This window comes from Elaeis guineensis, chromosome 1, assembly GCF_000442705.2.
Source record: "Elaeis guineensis isolate ETL-2024a chromosome 1, EG11, whole genome shotgun sequence".
Classification (NCBI taxonomy): domain Eukaryota; kingdom Viridiplantae; phylum Streptophyta; class Magnoliopsida; order Arecales; family Arecaceae; genus Elaeis; species Elaeis guineensis.
The window spans coordinates 172810929-172821313 of record NC_025993.2 but is presented as its reverse complement, the minus strand read 5'-3'; the positions used below and the strand labels follow the sequence as shown (position 1 = coordinate 172821313).

At 39.3% G+C, this 10385-nt stretch overlaps 1 pseudogene; it reads left to right on the top strand.

Moving 5' to 3' along the window:
* Positions 1-3450: 3450 nt before the first annotated feature.
* On the top strand, positions 3451-10042 carry LOC140857234 (uncharacterized; annotated as a pseudogene).
* The last annotated feature ends 343 nt before the right edge of the window (positions 10043-10385 follow it).

Here is a 10385-nt window from a genome sequence, read left to right as displayed (position 1 = left end):
GGGACTGAGCGTGGGCGAAATCGGAGACCTACTCGTTTTGTGGATGGCTCTAATGCTTGGGAGCCAGCTACACCACAAGAAAATGCTCCACCCTCATCGGATGATGAAGCACCACAACAAGAACATCCTACTGAGCCGGCAGAGGTCACTCCCGGGGAAGAAACTCCAGGAGAACCTGAAATTCAACCTGGGGAATAAATTACTACAGCTCAGTTAATGCAAGTACTGGTTCAACAACAAGTGGCTGCAAGGGAAGATATGAGGAGGATATTGAAGGTGCAACAGGGACACCAACAGCAGATCATACAACAAATATTTCAGGAGCGGCAGTCCCAGCAACAACAAGGAGCGGGAAATCAGTATGAACGTCGAATCAATTTATTAGACTTCAAAAAATATGCACCACCGGCATTCTCAGGGACCTCAGATCCTATGGAAGCTGAAAGCTGGCTAAAAGCAATAGAGAAAGTTTTCCATGCTTTGAGATGTCCTGCTGAAGACAAGGTCACTTTTGCCACATTTATGTTACAAGGTGAGGCAGCCGATTGGTGGGAGATGGAAGTTGGAAAGCTAGGGCCAAATGATGTACCTTTTACATGGGAAGAATTTAGAAAAGTTTTCTATGAGAAGGATTTTCCCCAGAGTATCCGACTCCAGAAATTTCGAGAGTTTGATCGACTGGTTCAGGGCCACATAACAGTTGCTCAATATGCAGTCAAATTTGAAGAATTGTCGAGATATGCCCCCGCATTGATAGCTGAAGAAAATATTCGAGCCAAAAAATTTGAGAATGGATTAAGGGATAGAATCCAACAGTTGGTGACTGTCTTTGAGCTGCCCACTTATAAAGAAGTCGTAAACAAATGCTTAATAATAGAAAAGGGACTCAATGATGCTCAAGCAGCAAGAGAGAAAAGTATGAAGAAAAGGGATCGAGCAACTGATTCTCAAGGTTAAAGTAGCAGGGCCTTCAAGCCAAAAACCCCAAAACCAAGCCAGTCTGCAGTTGAAAGTAAAACTCAATATCAAGGGAGCATTATATGTTATAGATGTGGAGGACCCCATCTTAAACGAGATTGCACATGGCCTGGGGGACAATGTTACAAATGTGGACGAGATGGCCACAAAGCAGTTGTATGCCGCAATGGAGGAGAATCTCAGAGATAGCAGATGCCTCAAAATTATCAAAATACTCCTGCAAATCGAGCACCCCAAGATGTACAAAGACAAGATGCGGGACAACAAAAATCAAAGACCCAAAGACGAGTCTATGCACTTACACAACAGGATGCTAATGCTTCTAACTCAGTGGTGACAGGTACTGAATCGATCTCTTAAAATTTTTTTTTATATATATGTCATGAATTATTATATGCTTAGATATATAAGGACATATAGCACTGAATGATAAATGAATATCTGACAGGTATGATTAAAATTGCATCTAACAATGTCTATGCTCTATTTGATCCTGGAGCTACCCACTTTTTTATAGCAACTAGTTTTATTAAGAAGACCAATGAGATGTCTCCTACACCTTTAGAAAATAATCTCTGTGTCTGTACACCAAGTGGAGAGGTGATCTTGGTAAATTCAATTTGCAAAGATTGTGTGCTAAGTATCGAGGATAGGGAGATGAAAGCAGACTTATTAGTCTTAGAGATGAAGGACTTTGATCTAATCTTGGGGATGGATTGGTTAGCAGCATATCATGCTACAGTTGACTGCTTCCAAAAGACAATAATGTTTCAAATTCCAGATCAGTCAGAGTTTAGTTTTAAGAGCACTAAACCCTTCTTTCACCAGAAGTTCATCTCAGCTATTCATGCTCAAAAATTTCTTAGAAAAGGATGTGAAGGATTTCTAGCCACTGTATTAGAAACTCAGAATGAAAAACTCAAGTTAGAGGATATCCCTATTGTGAAGGAATTTTCTGATGTTTTTACTGATGACCTACCTGGACTACCTCCTGATCGAGAGATTGAATTTTTTATTGACCTGATCCCTGGTACGAGTTCAGTTTCTAAAGCTCCTTATCGAATGGCTCCAGCAGAATTGAAGGAATTACAAAAACAATTGCAAGAGTTGTTAGACAAAGGATTCATTAGACCTAGTGTGTCACCTTGGGGAGCTCCAGTACTTTTTGTAAAGAAGAAAGATGGTAGCCTTCGGCTTTGCATAGACTACCGAGAATTAAACAAGATAACAGTGCAAAATAAATATCCTTTACCACGAATCGATGATCTGTTTGATCAGTTGCAAGGGGCTCAGGTCTTCTCAAAAATTGATCTTCGTTCTGGTTACCATCAGTTGAAGATACAGCCGGAAGACATATCAAAAACAGCCTTTCGGACTAGATATGGGCATTATGAGTTTTTGGTCATGCCATTTGGTCTGACCAATGCACCGGCAGCCTTTATGGATCTTATGAATCGAGTATTTGCATCATACTTAGATCGATTTGTAGTTGTATTTATTGATGACATTTTGATTTACTCGAAAAGCTCATTCGAGCATGAAGAACATTTGAGGACGGTATTACAAACTCTGAGGGAAAAGAAGCTGTATGCAAAGCTACAAAAATGTGAATTTTGGATGAGCAGTGTTACTTTTCTCGGGCATGTCATCTCCAAGGAGGGTGTCTCAGTTGACCCAAGGAAAGTGGAGGCAGTAGTTGACTGGAGCCGACCCACTAACGTATCAGAGATACGCAACTTTTTGGGATTAGCTGGCTATTATCGAAGGTTTGTGGAAGGTTTCTCTAGTATTGCTATGCCTCTATCTCGTCTAACACAGAAACAAGTAAAGTTTGAATGGACAGACGAATGTGAGCAAAGCTTCCAAGAGTTAAAAAGACGATTGGTGACTGCTCCAATCTTAACCATTCCATCTGGGACAGAGGGTTTCACTATCTATAGCGATGCTTCTCGTAAAGGTCTCGGTTGTGTTTTAATGCAAAAAGAAAGGTGATAGCTTATGCCTCTCGACAACTGAAGTTATATGAGCAGAATTATCCTACTCATGACTTAGAATTAGCAGCTGTAGTTTTTGCTTTAAAAATATGGAGGCATTACTTATATGGAGAGCATTGCGAGATTTTCACGGATCATAAAAGCTTAAAATATATCTTTACTCAGAAAGAGTTAAATATGAGATAAAGAAGGTGGCTGGAACTATTGAAGGACTATGACGTGACAATAAATTATCATCCCGGAAAGCAAATGTTGTAGCCGATGCTCTAAGTAGAAAATTTTTTGGTGAATTGGCTGCTCTAATTACCTCACAAAAATCTATATTGCTGGATTTGGAGAAATCAGAATTAAAATACGATCACATGATTCTCAAGTTCAGCTTGCAAATCTTGTACTACAGCCTACTTTGATTGAAAAGATTAAAGCAGCTCAAAAGGAGGATTCAGAGTTACAAAAGGTCATAGATGCAGTGAAATCCGGTATACAGACAAATTTTGGATACATGAGGATGGGTCATTGAGATTTGATAACAGACTATGTGTTTCCAAGATTTCAGGATTAAGAGACGAGATCCTAGAGGAAGCTCACTGTTCGGCTTACACTATGCATCCTGGAAGCACAAAGATGTATCAAGATTTGAAAAGAAATTTTTGGTGGTCTGGTATGAAAAGGGATATTGCACAATTTGTAGCCCAATGTTTGGTATGTCAACAAGTAAAAGCTGAACATCAAAGACCAGCAGGACCACTGCAGTCTCTTCTTATTCCTCAGTGGAAATGGGAGCATATTACTATGGATTTTGTGACTGGATTACCTAAAACGTTTCGAAATAATAATGCGTATGGGTAATTGTTGATCGATTGACGAAATCAGCACATTTCTTACCCTTTCGGATTGGTCTCTCCTTAGAAAGATTGGCGGGTTTTATATAGAGCAGATTGTACGACTATGGAGTACCAGTTACTATTGTGTCAGATCGAGATAGTAGATTTGTTTCGCAGTTTTGGAAGAGTCTTCATAAAGCTCTTGAACCAAGTTAAATTTCAGTATAGCTTTTCATCCTCAAACTGACGGACAATCAGAACGAACCATACAGATCCTAGAGGATATGTTAAGGGCTTGTGTCATGGACTTAGGCGGAGCATGGGATAATCACTTATCATTGGTTGAGTTCGCTTATAATAATAGTTACCAAGCAAGCATTCAGATGGCTCCTTTCGAGGCATTATATGGAAGAAAATGTAGATCGCCCATTTGTTGGGATGAGGTGGGGGAAAGAAAACTGTTGGGACCAGAAATAGTACAGCAGACAGTGGAAAAAGTACACATGATTCAGGAACGACTTCGTACGGCTCAGAGCAGGCAAAAGAGTTATACTGATAATAGAAGAAGGGAGCTGGAATTTCATGTAGGCGATCATTTTTTCTGAGAATTTCTCCCACTAAAGGTGTAATGAGATTTGGAGTTCGTGGTAAGTTGAGTCCAAGGTATATTGGCCCTTTTGAAATTTTAGACAGGATTGGAGAGGTTGCATATCGATTAGCATTACCGCCGCTTTATCTGGTGTTCATGATGTGTTTCATATATCGATGTTGAGGAAGTATATTCCAGATCCAAGTCATGTGGTGAGTTATGAACCTTTGCGTCTTCAGAAGGATATGACTTATGAAGAATATCCAGTACGGATTGTTGACAAGAAAGATCAGGTGTTACGACATCGAATTATTCCTTATGTGAAGATCCAATGGAGCAATCATAGCGAGAGAGAGGCTACATGGGAACTCGAGACAGAAATGAAGATCAAGTATCCACAACTTTTGAAAACTCAGGTATGTAAATTTCGAGGACGAAATTTTTTTAAGGGGGGGAGATTGTAGCAGCCCGGTTATCTGGGCCTGTAGCCCAGACGGCCCAACAACAAAAAAAAAAAAAAAAAAAAAAAAAAAAAAAACAGAGAAGGAGGAAGACTCCTAGCCGGAGTCTTCTTCCTTCACGATTCTGGCAATTTCGGACTCAAAGAGTCCGACTAGGGTAGGAAACCTCCACTATAAGATCCCCCGACCTTCCTTTAGGAAATTACAACCAAAAATTTGAGAAAATCGAAGGTTTTGAGAAACTTTCTCAAAGGTTACCGTGGGGGGTTGATCGGAAGAAAGAGGAGTCGTCGGAGCTTTCTTTGGACGGTGGAACCAGGTATTTCCCTTTCTCCTTGTTATTCTCCGGTCACCGGTGTTTGGAAGCCGGCAAGGAGCCGGTTCGGGCTCAACAGGGATACCCTGTTTTTGTGATTTTCTTCCTTCCCTGCCCCGGCAACAAGGAGGGTGACACTGCCGCCGACACGGTAGCATGCCGGCGTCGGACGTTGCCGGGGAAGGTGGTGGGGGTGTTCTCTGGGTCGGGATATGGGGAGAGGTTCGAATGGGGGCTCGGGTCCCTGTTTTCGAACGTAAGGAGAGAAGAAGAAGAAGCATCTTCTCTCTTCTTTAATAAAAAATATATATATATAATATATATATATATATATATATAAATAAATATATATATATATATATATAAAGGTGGGGGAACATGGGTATGAGTCAGATGACCTTAAAATATATAGAAAATTTATTTGGTTAAATCAATTTATTTTGTTTGATAGGAGAGCAGTCTAACGATCAGGGAGACAACGAGTAGGACTTGATTTTCGGACTATAAGGTTGTGAATTTGAATTCCCAATTATGAGGTAAGAATCCTGTACATGATCATCGCTAAATTTATGTTATTTATTTGTTAATCTTATATGTTGAAATTGCAATATTGAAATTATAATCGATGAATTTTCCATGCTTTAGACGTTGAGATATGGCTTATATGAATATTTTTTTTGAGTATATTATGAAAGAATTTTTATGATTGATGGTATGAATCTTATGGACATGAATCATCAACTTATTCATTCTGTAAATTGAAATAATTCGATAAAATTCATAATTGAATGAAAAGGGTATGTTTTGGACTAACCTCGACATATGAATCAGCCGGCCAGGAGCTTATGCCTGGGACAGCCCGCCAGGAGCTTATGCCTGGGACAGCCCCCACTGGCTTACAGATGGATCAGCCGGCCAGGAGCTCATGCCTGGGACAGCCCGCCAGGAGCTTATGCCTGGGACAGCCTCTCACGGGCTTTCGTACGTGGGACAGCCGGCCAGGAGCTCATCCTGGGACAGCCTTGAAAGGCTTTTATGAAAGAATAATTGGATTGGAAAGAGATTGAGGTATGGTCTGGGTTAGTCCAAAGCCAAAAAGGATTGAAATATTGACAGATCAAAAATATGATACGATACAATATTTAATATGAAATTCAACAATGAATGAAGATTCCACCTGATGATGTATGATGATACATATGCATATTTGTGATATTATTCTAGTTATTGTATACCTAGAAGATTTCTTAATTGCATTGGTTTTAGAAATATTAATTCTATTTACTGGCTTGATGTACATGTGCAGTGATTCTTACTGAGTTGGAGAAGCTCATATTTTTCTTCTTATTTTTTTCAGACTCACAGGAAACTTAGATTGGATGGTTTGGGCGAGAGCAAATGAGGACTGAAGTCTTTAGTAATTTAGTTAGTTTAAATTCTCTGATGCCAAAGAACATTTGAATAGTTGTATTGAACAAGATTGCATTTGATTTGAAGTTGTGACATTGGTTGATTGATTTGGTATTTAATTAGTTATTTAAAATTTTGAAGTGTTAAAATTTTAGGCCTTACATGATCCTAGGGTGCTGCTCTAGGGTTTGTGTGGCCGTGTCATGTGCCCAACTCAGGTATTGGGTTTGGGGCGTGACAGGTATATAAGAATGAAAATAGCAGTGGGTGCTGCCAAAGGCCACGAGTCCTTGCATGATATGGCAAACCCACCTGTGATTTACCGTGATTTTAAAGAATCAAATATACTTCTCAACGAAGATTACAACCCAAAGTAGTCTGATTTTGGCCTAACTTAGCTTGGTCCAGTTGGAGATATCAGCCATGTTTCTACATGAGTGATGGGTATGTACGGCTACTGTGCTCCAGAGTATGCATTGATAGGCAAGTTAACAAAGATGTCAGACGTACGTATGTAGTTTTGGGATTGTGTTCTTGGAGCTCGTTCCTGGAAGGAGGGCTAGAGACATCACAAAACCACCGCATGAGCAACACCTTGTTCATTGGGTATGTCAAGCGATCTGATATTACCTCATTGGGCTTATGAAATATGCATTACATACATTTTAATATAGAAAGGTAAAATGTACTTCTGTTTAGTGCAGTCAATCACCCAGTTAAGCTTGTGTATTTAAACATTTATAAACCATGAGAGGTAAGGTAGTACCATTCTACTTCAACTAATCAAAAGATACTTTAAGACAAAGAAGAAGACTGTGAAGCCTGTTCATATCAAGGCCAGATTGGAATACTGACTACTTAGCTAATCTTAGCTTGATTTCAGCTGATGCTCACAGAGGCACTAGATTCTCTCTTTTTTGAGATTTTTTTTGTTTTGGATAAAAGAGGCGCTAGATTCTTAAAAAGCTTTTTATTGTTACAACTTAAAAATCCACTCGTTTCCACCAGTACCCTGTGATTCAACCGTGTTTAATCATCAAAAAAAGAAAAAAGAAAGAAAACTAGATAATATTCTGTCTTAAGAAAACCACGTGAGCCATGACACCAGTCAGAGCTTTTCTTGATAACTTGATGCATGATTCTATCTTGAATGCAACATCATAATGTGAATACTCTAACTAATTATGACAATCTCTCTCCCCCTCTCTCTGCATATTTGATAGATTCGTTTGTGTATGCATATATCTATACCCATACGTATCTTCATGTGCACACAGTATAACACAACTTCGAGAACAAGTAAACTTCGAGAACAAGTAATTATAAAGCAGACTTTGCCAACAGAATCCAGTTAAGAAACAAAGACAGGAAAAATTAAAAAGTCTTGTCTGTCTTATATTGTTTCCTTTGTTAAAAGTAACTTACAATTATATTTCTGCTAATGGCTTCAATTTAACAGTTTGAGTTGTCTACCTCGACCATGTACATGATATCGTCTTTTGTTACAGTTGTGCGGGTAGAATCACTCTTTAGAGATGAGAGGAAGCACGTATAAACCCACTGCTTCAAGGGAAATTTCCCGTAAAAGGTTTCTACCAAGCTCAAGAGAAAGCAAGCACTCGCCCACTAATTAGTGATGGTGTAACTGCTCTCCAGCTTCTGATTAATCCAAGCAAGGATCCTGCAGGAGACTGTGAGGACACAATCCCCAAGAAATCGCTTTCTTCCGATTAACAGACAGATAGATTGCTGGAACTAACGATGTCCTAATATAGCAAAGAAAATCAAAAAACAATGAGAAAAGCTGTTCTCCATGGAAATAAGAATTTAAAGCAGGTGTTCATATTACTTCATCAATTCTAGCCACGCATGCATGAGACCAGAATACAGATTTAGCAGCTCACAAAGGAACTTCCAGAACCAGTCGCCTTTTTGTCACTAGCATGTTCTACTTGGTGCTGCATGTGGTTTTGATCTTACGATGCAAAATTTAACACATCCATGTGGCTTTGATCTTACAATGCAAGATTTAACAAATCCAAGTTATACATAAAGTATTTTAGATAACGGAGGTGATGTGGTGCTCCTTAATCATTTTTTATAGAGAAGGTGGGAAACGTCCGAACCACTCATTAGACAGGGATAATTAGGAAATTTCCATTTCAGCGGGTCACCAAACCGGTTAATTCATAGTATTTTATTATTGTTCTGAAAAACGATATTTTTCAGCGAAACTTTGTAGACTAAGCTTTTACAGTCTACTAATTCAATTTCAGTTTTTCAAAAAAAAAAAAAATCCCGCTAAAAATTTCAATAGGTGAGTACCTCAAGTTCTAATGTTAAGAATTTGCATGACAAGTTTAGTTTTACTCTCCACAAAGATGTAATAATAACCCGTATTCAGAATAGTTTGTTTATCGTGAATAAATCAGATTCAATAGGAATGATTTTTCGTCAAAGATTCAGAAGGGATGGTTAGCAACACTTAATTATGTTGCAGTGAGAATGACATTCCTGGAGCAACAGACTAAGAGAATACCTAATACCGTTTTAGAACTAATCGGGTGGCGTTTTTTTAGAGTGGGGGCAGGTATGCTTCACGGGAAACCTGTTTATTTTCCCCGTTTTCGTCTTTTTCTTCCCTCAAGTAATAAGTTTTATTGGTAGGTGGACTAAAGGAGGGACTCTGGCCATCCAACAAAGCTTACACGGCCGGCAAACTTGAGCTTCTTTTCTGTTCTTTTTCGTTTTGTGCAGTGTATTTCGTGTGTGCATGTCCTTGCGGTTCCCATCGTTCCCTCCCTTTGATCATAAGAAGGAACTTAGCAATGCAACTCTCAAGCCTCAGGTTCAAAATGGGTACCCGTCTGCACGGAAAATCTCTAGATCCTTTGTCTCTTTCATTAGATCTTCTTGTTTATTGGATCTACCTTTGAAGGGGCAGGATTACACTTGGGAGTAATAAGCGTGAGATTCCTATCTTGGCTAGGCTTGATCGCTTCTTGATCTCCATCGAGATGGACGAACTTTTTCCTTGTCTCATCCAGGAGGCCCTTCCAAATCCCTGTTCAGACCATGTACCCATCAAGCTTTCTCTTAATGCTCCCTACAAACCCAGATCTCAATTCAGGTTCGATAGGAGTTGGCTTCTTTCTCATGAACTTCCAGATGTTGTTGCAAATGCTTGGCATTATGATGGGTCTACGGTCGATGCAACGATTAATTTGGTGATTAAATTGAGGAATACTAGAGCTGCATTAAAGAATAGGTCTTTTAAATCCAGGGCAGCTGCTCGTCATCTGACAGACGAGCTCCTTGGGCAACTTCAGTATCTAGATCAAAAAGAAGAAAGAAATCTACTGACCACTTCAGAAAGAGATTTGAGACTTTCTTCAAGAATGAACTACAAAAGCTTTCTCTTGCCGAAGAAATTTATTGGAAGCAGCGTGCCAAGGTCAGGTGGTTGCTAGAGGGAGATAATAATACTGCTTTTTTTCATAAATCGACAAATCTTAGAAGAAAATTTAATTGGATCTCTGGTGTGGAGCACAACTCTGTGGTTATTTATAGTGCTAACAGCTCTGATTTAAAAAATATCTTCTCTGACTTCTTTAGACAAATTTATGATCAACCTGTTGAGCACCCTCAGGATCTGGACTGGGCTCTCATTCATCCCTCCCCTGTTGCTGACTTATGTCGCCTAGAAAGATCCTTTCACCTTGGATGAAATTCATGAGGCAGTCTTCAGATTCAAAGGGGACAAAAGTCTTGGTCCTGATGGTTTTACTACATGTTTTTATCAGCATTTTTGGG